The sequence below is a fragment of the Dermacentor silvarum genome, chromosome 3 (genome assembly GCF_013339745.2).
Source record: "Dermacentor silvarum isolate Dsil-2018 chromosome 3, BIME_Dsil_1.4, whole genome shotgun sequence".
Lineage (NCBI taxonomy): Eukaryota > Metazoa > Arthropoda > Arachnida > Ixodida > Ixodidae > Dermacentor > Dermacentor silvarum.
The window spans coordinates 173,801,071-173,810,655 of record NC_051156.1 but is presented as its reverse complement, the minus strand read 5'-3'; the positions used below and the strand labels follow the sequence as shown (position 1 = coordinate 173,810,655).

Below are 9,585 nucleotides of genomic sequence, written 5' to 3'. Positions count from 1 at the left end.
AGTCTGTTGTACTAGTGAACTCTTAAATTAAGAGAGGCAGACACCAGAGTGTAATTCAGGGTTTATTCATTAAATAAGTGCCCATCAGATGGTGTGCGACAAAAATAGTCTGACACAAGCACACGAGGAGGACAACCTGAGAACCCGCAAAACGGGAGGGAAGTGATGGGGGTGGGCCACTGGCATATTTCTAGTAGGCAAAGTACAAGTGGGGCATCGCAAAAGTGACTGATCACTATTGTATATCACACGTCACTCAAGTAAGTTACTGTACACATTCCCATGACAAAACACTTTCAAGCGCTCAAAAACTGCACCGCAACATGGGATGCAAGTCGGTTGCAAGAGTGGCATACAGCCAGGCCTGAAAATTTTTACTTCTGTAGACAAACAAATGAACAAAAAGCAACACAAAGTCATTGCTACTGGCATCTTATTTACGTTCAATCCAAATGTAATCTGACCAGTAAAGTAGGCTTGTTCACAAAGAAAAACTGCTGCCGTATGAACAATGCTTATGTTTTCAAGCTGAAATGCGTGACCTGGACAGCTCAGGTAAGAGGCACATTGTTAGTGCGATAGTTAGAGTCAAAACTGGAAAAAGATTTAGAAACCCAACTTAAGCCGAAGACCACTACTCAGAGTGCAATGAATCATTTGCAGGATTTGCACTTCACATTGCGGACAAGGGGCGTTAGCACAACAAACGAAATATCTCAACTTTTTCTGCACACAGTACCACACAACACTGGTCAGCAATGTTTTCTCACAACGCTTGTCCCAATATTTACACAAAGAAACTTCTGGTGCTTCACTGTGACCTGCCAAAGGTAAAACAAATTAAAATAATTTTTCAACTACAGGAATTACAAATTTTGCTGACCATTACTGAAAAAAAAAATTATGAAATGAATGCTATGGTCAACGTTCATATCATCATCAGGCACAAAAAAATCTGGGCAAACATCCGGTAACAAGCAATTTACTGCTAAACCTCAAAAACCGCTTTAGTAGGACAAGATTTTGAGCTCACAATGAAGAGTTTCAGGGCTCAACATGTCTAGCAGAGTCAGGCCATTTCAAATATTTAAACATATTAAAAGCAATCGTGGAATTGACAATTATGTATCAATGAAATAAACAAGTTTCCCGTCATCTGCGTTTCAGCTACCATTTCTTGAATCACTCCCACAAAGATCACCAAATGGTCAGCGGCATCGACCTCGCTTCCACATCTTTCATTTCAGAGGAGACGACACAACACTTCACACATAGAAACACACTGCAGTACAAATTATGCAGGCAGCATCTACCACACAAAAAGTGAGAACACGAACACACAGAAAGTTCAATCATTTCTGAAAGAAACAAACCATCCCCAACTGTTTTCTGCAAATGTGCAGAGAAGGTACACCGAACACACTAATTTCAACCTATTGACATGCATGCAATGAACACTGCATATGTGGTACGGCGAACACGTGTGTCCTTGCTTAAACATCGACTATCTATGGACTGAGTTGCAAGAAGTATAATGTGCCAGAAAAAAGAAGAAAACAAAGTACGACCCACAAGATATCACACACTCCTGCAGGCGTGCTACACTAGCAATGCTCCAGGATTACACTACCACGCGCACGTACCTCAAGGCGGCATGCTGTGGAAAAACTGCACGCGGCATTTCAAAAGTCAAAATACTGCCAAAACTGCGTAAAAGTGCAATGCACTCACTAAGGCTAATAAGCTATAATGAACTATTTAGTTGCGTGGCACACCTTGTACTGTGCCTTGGCATGCCTGCCTGCAGCGCGAAAGCTAAGAAGTAGAGAGATATGTGCAGGAGCTTCCCAGGGACTCTTCTCCCCACCCTAATGCTGCCGCCGTGTTGTAAAAATATGTAGGCACGGCCTTTTTTCTTTTTTCTACTGGTTTAAGACTATCAGTAAGGCTCCAATTGCGGCTAGGGCTAGTGTTGTACAGACACTGCGCTATAGTAAACATGGAGAGCAGTCCACCTTCTGACTCTCCCGAGGAGGCAACTCTTGTACATTCTACTGAGCAATAGACAGCACTGTGCTCTCATAGTCTTTTACATGATATGGTCATCGCTCCGAAACTAGGAAATCGTAGAAGCTCCATCACCGGTGTGACTAATCTTACAGGCATGCATAGGTTGCTGTACGTGCGACTTGTGTACTTTGTACTGGGCCTATGTAGTATCACTAGCCTTATCTACTTCCAAAATCTCAAATGGCGTAATACACCTTTCAAGGAACAGAGCAAAGAAAAGGAAACAAAAAAAAGCAGTAGAGCTTTTTGAAAGTTCGGCTTTGCAGGACTGGACTTATGCTGTAAACCAGCACTAAAAGTGATGCTAAAATGAATAGTCATCATCAATATGCCTTGTCGCTTAATGAGCATTTAGTCGCTCTGGCATGCAAAAACACGTCTGAAACTCATGAACGCAGGGCGCCATCTTCCTAGACACGTCCTTGAAGCTGCCGTTTCTCAAATCTGTCCACAAGCGCAAAAAGTGCACATTCCCGAGTAGCACAGGGTCAGCCAGTTTCAACAGGAGGAGGGTAGGCCTGCATCTAGTTGCTGCCCAAGAAATTTAGCAACAACAATGTGTCTCTTGCTTCCTGTGCATCTTTTCCTTCCTTCTGATGTGGGTGTGGTCATTTTGCTTCATTTCACTTTGTTTCCTTTTCTTGCGGAAGAATGACCGAGGACCAGGTGTGTGATAATCCTCCAAAATCAGTTTAAACACAGTTTGAGGTAAAACAAAGGCAGAGATGCTGGGAAGAAAAACTTAAGATTAATTCTGAATTCACCTGAACATAAAGAATATGCCACCAGTGTTTACAACAGTATGTAGATACCACTCATTCATCATGAAGCAATACAGCAATGCATGAAATGATTTCTGAGAGATGATACCACGGGATGATAAATTATGCCTGACACAATGATAAGATGCTTTGGATGTGAGCAACAGCCACTCAAACATAACATACATGTTGGAAAAAGAAAATACAAGCAACTGCTCCTAAGTTTTCGGATAACACAGTTACATTTCCTGAATATCTTATCAGTAGTTCCATTAAAAAAAAATATGTTTCTAGCCTAAGTGACCAGGATGCAATCACTCTTGGATATGATCTAAGTATTTTGCCTTGAAATAATGCGATAAAATGAACATAAGTACCAAAACTTTAACAAAGGTGCTTTACATGTCATACTCAAGCAAGTAACACAGCAATCACAAGCACAAGTGCATCGAAATTAGCAGTCTACATGAACAACACAATCGTACTGGGATATGCATGTTCGTTCTGGTAGAAATGAGTTTTCTTAAATTAACATACTATAGAAGAAAGAAAAAGAAGTTTCAACAACAGCTCTGTAGTAAATCACCTACAAAGTAAACAACTCGGGAAAAATACGAAGAATAACAGTAGAGAAATATTGTAAGTCTTACTTGAAAACAGAAAAAGCAGACAAGGAAATAAATGTCTCCCCTAGAGATTCTTGAGTAAAGCTTGTCTTCAACCAATCACGACAAGTCTACTTGGGTGGGGTGTAATGCAACAAATTGAAAGTTTAGACCACCGGGAGACTTTTTATACAAGCACATTATTTTCAACACTCTTTACTTTGTCTCAACACCTGCCGCACAGAAAAAGGAAAAAGAAAAGGCACTGAGAGAGACAAACAGCGACACAGATTATGCTGCGATTTCTCTGCATATTGTCAGCAGCTAGGGCTAATTTTCAGAGACAGCACTTATAGTCGCAGGCTATGCATGCTTCACAATACAATGAGAGCGGCTGTTGCACTCTAAACCACCGACGATGAGGAAATGGCTAAGTTGTGTAGTTTTCATAGCTTTCAATAGGTAGCTTCAGAAACAGCATACCCAAACTTGCTGTACATTACTGGTCCTGCATACAACAAAAAAGGAGTCGAGCAGAGTTCAGGTTCACCACATGTGTAGCAATGGCAATGCCCTTTCTCGAGCCCTCTAGGCCTATCAACCCACCCACTGTTCCTAAACCTCTAATGTCACTGCAGTGAAATATGTCTTCAAGAAGCAACGTTCTAGGCAGCAAACAGGAAACAAGAAAAAGGCCTGAAAGCTGCGAAAGGGCAAGTCACATGGAACATCTACAAGAAGACTGATGCAACTTCAGCAATGCCATATAGATGCAAAACTGTGCACAAGAGTGAAATATGCCCTAAAAAAACACTACTGGCACCTGCCATCCCCTTCACCTATAAAGAATTAAGACTACTATGCACTATAGCTTGAGCAACAAGTTTTCTGTTCTATATTTTGTAAAAAAAGAAAGGAGTACTGACATCAAAATTTAGGCTTCTCCCCTTTGTGCTTAAGGAATGACAGAAATATCCCTGCCAGTTACAAAGCTCGATATGAAACTCCCAAGCACAGAAGAGATATTTTACTACCAAGTTTTATTTTTTCCTTCTTCCAGATACCGGACGCTCAAGGTGAATCATGAGAGTTCTTGACAGCATGTATGTGAAAGTGGTCACAGCTGTGGCATTGACTACATGGCCTTGAAAAGGACACAAGAGGCAAATGTTAAGTCATGCTAAAGTGAATAATACTCCAGGATGATCAGAGTGCCAACTTTACTAAGAATAGGGCTTTTTCAAGCGAGGAATGTCAGGCTGGATTGGTGATACCATCTAAAATACTGAATCCGCTCTCCATGAGGTCTTTTGCTCTGTTCACAGTAATTGCTAAATGGAATTCAACCACAGATAATTATAAAAGGAACAGACACCTAACCCACATTTAAACTTCAATTGGAAGTCCAGTTGGGCTAATTCAATTGTGTTTTCCTACAAAAGAGCCCAATGACAAGAACCCACCTCTCCATACTGCACAGTCTGTGCTATTTGCGACATGTGGCACAATTTTTGTTCTGCCTTCACACTTAAAGCAGGTGGTAGTTATTGTTACTTAGTAAGACGTTCTGCAAGTGACTTATGCATTTTTTCTAAGGCAATCTGCTGTCTCCAAGAGATAAGTCTTCAAGCACAATTTTTTCAATGATCAAAGTCATCTGCTAGTGCAGAACAAAGGCCGAGATGTTTCTAGGGATACATTCTGTCACTTGAGCATGACTTAAAGTTTGCCTTCATGATACTATTAATGTAATTCAGACATTTCATTTACAAAACATAAAAAAGGAAAAAAATATTGAAAAATGAAATCTTTGTATATTCCGCGACACACAACTTTTGTGGGGCCCACTTTACATTGGAGCATTTAACTTGCAGGCTTCAGAATGCTTCTGCCCACATTTTAAAGTTATGCAAGCTGCCAATTCCAATAAGTTCAACAGCGTGAGAAACTGAAACTGCACCATAAACAAATGCAATGGTTAAACATTGCAGATTTACCTGGTCCAATGTCTGCTACAATTATAATCAGTGCTTACAAATGATGGAATAAAGTGCAATTACAATGCTGATGTCTGTACTCCCAAAGAAAAAAAACATTTTTAAGTGTGTACACGCATTGTAAGAGCTGCAGCAACTGGCCTACCTAGGATTACAGTTCACATATCGCACATGCGCAGCAATAGATAGCAAGGTGGCGCAGTAAAAAAGAAGCTCTGCACCTATGGCTAAATTACTTACTACTATGCACTCATTAGTAAAGTTAATTGAGGAGCAAAATAACGCCCACGGCAAAACACGCAGATGTCATGGAAGACTTGTTGGGCGTGAATAACGCTGACTAGACCAATACGTCGCTTTTTTTCCCCCTTAGATGTTCGATAAAAAATGCAATGTACTATAAAGGGACATGACAATCTCATTTGCTCCGACATTCAGAGCTGCCCGTTTTCACTGTCCTTGGCACAACACCACAACAAACACTCCTTCCAGTACTACACACACTCTCTACATTGCTAGCGTTTAAAGGGAGAGCAGATTCTTACCAAACACTATGCAAATGTCAAGATAAAAAGTTAAACTGAAAAGCTATTTGCCAGCCAAAGAGCCTGTCCTTTCAAATGTTCTCTATAAGCAGTCATTTTCTCAGTCATATGGCTCCAGGGACGTTGCTGTAAGTGTTTGAAGGTTGGCTCAAGCAGCAGAAGCACCAACACTTTCTTGCTGTTGTGTGCAGTAGTAATCCCGAGTGATCAGTAATCCTGCTTACATTTCAGTAAAATGAAAAAAAAAAAAAGACAATCAGAATATTGTCATAATATTTATCTGAAAACTGTACTATACTTGTATGCATCTACTTGATCTTGCTACTCTTCCTCAAACATGCAACATAAAGCAGAGAAAACTTCGGACTGCGCCAGGATCCTTTCTGGCACATGATATCGAGAGCTGGCTGAGTGACTCATTAAACTATCTATGCTTAACTCACGGTACCTAATATCTTTAACCAGTTATAGCTGGTTGATGTCCAGCGAGCTGAACACACTTTTGCACGCACAACTGCGTGGAAATACAGCGCCTTTGTTAGAGTAAACCACCTTCTATCATGACAGGATAATGGGTGTAGTTAGGATCCTCATTCACTGCCTTCAACACAAATTCAATTTACACTCCGCAGTGTCACTGATCTGACAATTAAAACAACTCTCGAATGCAAAATGTGCAACTTTGATCCGCTGTTTCAGACGTATGCACTTAAATCAATGTAACCAATTAACCAAGCAACTACCTGTTAACAGCAGGTATTTAATTGAGAAACTACTAAACACCCAGCCCCCAGTACGAGCTCATCAAAATGACGAGGCAACTTCGTTATGACCACCCCTGAATTATCGTGACAACTCGCCACGAATTCTATACAACAAATGGAAGAGTGCATTCAAGTAACAACCAAAAACTTTACAGCAGAATGAAAATGATTAGTTAATTATCATGAGCAATTAATACATTATGTGAACAGGTCACTATCAATGAGCGATGGGCAAAACACATTTCAATGTGAGGCAAATGCAATGAAGGCTCCAACAAGCATTACAGGAAAATTGGTAATAGACCGATCTTGCCACGCTCTGGTTCAAGATCACCTGCCTCATCAAGTGCTGTGTTGTCGGTAATCCTCATCGCTCTCCAGCTGTACTTGGGCTCTAAGAGAACCTTCAGCTGAATGCCAAGGCCATCTATGTTGGAGTTATTGCCCACAGTGTTTTGTGGGGGAGAGCATAATATTACGGGGGTAGACACCAGCTAAATGCTTCTCCCAATTTCTTTGTAATGAATGAAAGTGATATTCATAGTTTGACAGACTGAAGGCTTGCCAAAACATCTGTCAAGTAACAGATGCAAGGGCATCTCCTCAACCCAAACCCTAATGTACAACTTTCTCCTCTCCTCCAAACCTATCTATCCTTTCTCCGATAGCTCTCCATTGCAGGAAAAAAGAAGTCAGTAAATAGTAAACAGAGCTACAGGCTTCCAATTATACTACTAGTTGTCACGCAGTTCACTAAGGACTGCGACTACCAGCCCCTTAAAGTGGCAGTGGGAGCAGTGTTGCGGCAAAAACTCGCTGCAAGATCGGTCTATTAGTGATAGGCAAAGCATACACACAGTTCTGTGCCCATTCCTTATTGCAAGCAATAAGCAGAGCTCAACTTTCACACACAGACAATGAATTCGGTCACTTCAGAACGGCTACTATTTACACAATACAATGAAGTCAGATCTATTTCTCTCATAATATCCCAAAAATGTACACCCACACAAGTGGCAACATCATCCTAACTAAAACTAACATGTAGAGTGCACTACCTCTCACCAAGTCACGTGAACTTCTCCATTGTAATCGTGACCTAAGTCTCTGAAACGAACCTTTCACAGTTCTGCGGAGAAAGTGCTAACGCAGAACGGGGTCACTAAACGAAAAATTGGTGCACCATGTACGTTCCCTCGTGCATGCCGACTGGAGCACTACCAGAGAGCCATGGTTTTGGAGCTCTCGAAATGCTGCCCGAGGTTATGCAGTTTGAATCGTATCTGTGCACTTCAGTCGCGTCGTCATGACACAAGGTTCCTCAGGTGTGCAAGAAGGCCCCCAGCTATTTACAAAAGACAACATGATGCAGCCAGTTCTTGCGTCGACACCAGGGCCCCCGACGGCAATGACACAGGAGGAGAAAGTGCACGCACGAAGTCCACGGGCAAGAGGCTTGTCATTATGACAAAACTCGCGAAACGTGGAGGTGATCATTTACAGCTGCAATTTCAAATGTATCGCCGGGAAAAATAAAAATAAAACGAAAGTGTGCACTCGAAAGTTCACAGTGCAGGCAGTGGGTCTGCTGTCAGGTGCTCTTGTTGATACGCCACATGTGGTTCCGCTGATGCTTCCCAACGCAGACAACAATAGACAAGCATCATCTGGGAAGGACAGAAAGAAACAAGGGATAAGAAGGGCATCTTATGTTGGCTCAAAAAAGAAAAAAAAAAATCTGAAAAAAAAAATTTTTTTTTCAACTCGCGTGACTAAGACGACAATGCCAAATTAAAAGCGCGTACATCTGCCTTCTTATGTAATGCGCTCTTGCAAGATGGCCCTTATCTTTGAACAAAAAAAAAAATAAGAGAGAAAAAGGAATGTCACATGAAATTTGTACTTCTCTCCAGTTTAAGCCGGTATGCTAGTATACACTATATAAGAAACAACAGAATTTGCAAAAACAGGTTACAAATATAGCAATGAGCAGTGCCTTGTACAACACATTTAGCATAGTACTATAAAAAACACTAAGGCATGATACTGCTTTTCCTTTTTGAATGCACTGTTTGACCACCTGCATGCTGCAATTCCGTGTTCATTTTGGTGGACACAGAAAGAACGCCAGGTGGTCTTAATCCTTCTACAGTCCTCTGTGTATTCTCCGTGGAGGGAGCGCAGTGCGGACACACACGTGGCTTCGCAGGTCTGCAAAAACTGGCTCTGCAACCTACACCACTGCACTCTGACAATGGAAGCAGCCAATTGGACATATGGCTAGAAGTTGACAGCACAGTTGCAGCTGCCACTTCTAGACACATGGAGCCTTTGCATTCGTTCAATTATTCTGCAGTTGTACTGTCTTCCTCTTGGCCACCACTGCACCTCAACGCCATATTTTGAGGTCATCAAATGCAGAAGCGGCGATGTGGACTTTACAAAAGCTTTACATCTGTGCTCAATGATGGGGGGAAAGACAAGGGTGGCCAGATGAACTTGGGCCAAAGAAAAAGCAGGCAGATCTCTGAAAACAAGGTGAAATGGCCAGAAACAGAAGCATTATTTCACTCAAAAGAATGCACTTGTATATTGTCCCGGGCGAAACAACAGAGACAGCCAGGAGTCCACGTCTTTAGCGGAACCAGACAAGGAAAAACGTTGTCTTCTTCTTCCAACCCCCAAGCGTGTACGTGCCACAGCATGGCTCATAAGTGATGGCCATGTGCCATTACCCCCTCTCTCAAAGAAGCATTGTCTCAATGCTGTATACGAGGGTAAAAATTTTTTTAAATGAGGGTTACAATATGAACGAATGAAATGTGTTGTAACACGAAATAACA

The 9,585-nt window shown here is 41.6% G+C and overlaps 1 protein-coding gene across 5 annotated transcripts in view; it reads right to left on the bottom strand.

Annotated features, from left to right (window-relative positions):
• Window positions 1-43: 43 nt before the first annotated feature.
• The window catches only part of LOC119446112 (E3 ubiquitin-protein ligase MIB2-like), a 58,151-nt gene continuing 48,609 nt past the window's right edge, over window positions 44-9,585 (bottom strand). For all 5 annotated transcript variants that reach the window (XM_037710464.2, XM_049663911.1, XM_037710465.2 and 2 more), the window contains one exon: window positions 44-8,409. The gene's annotated coding sequence lies outside the window, so the exon portion shown is untranslated. The remainder of the gene's footprint in view (window positions 8,410-9,585) is intronic.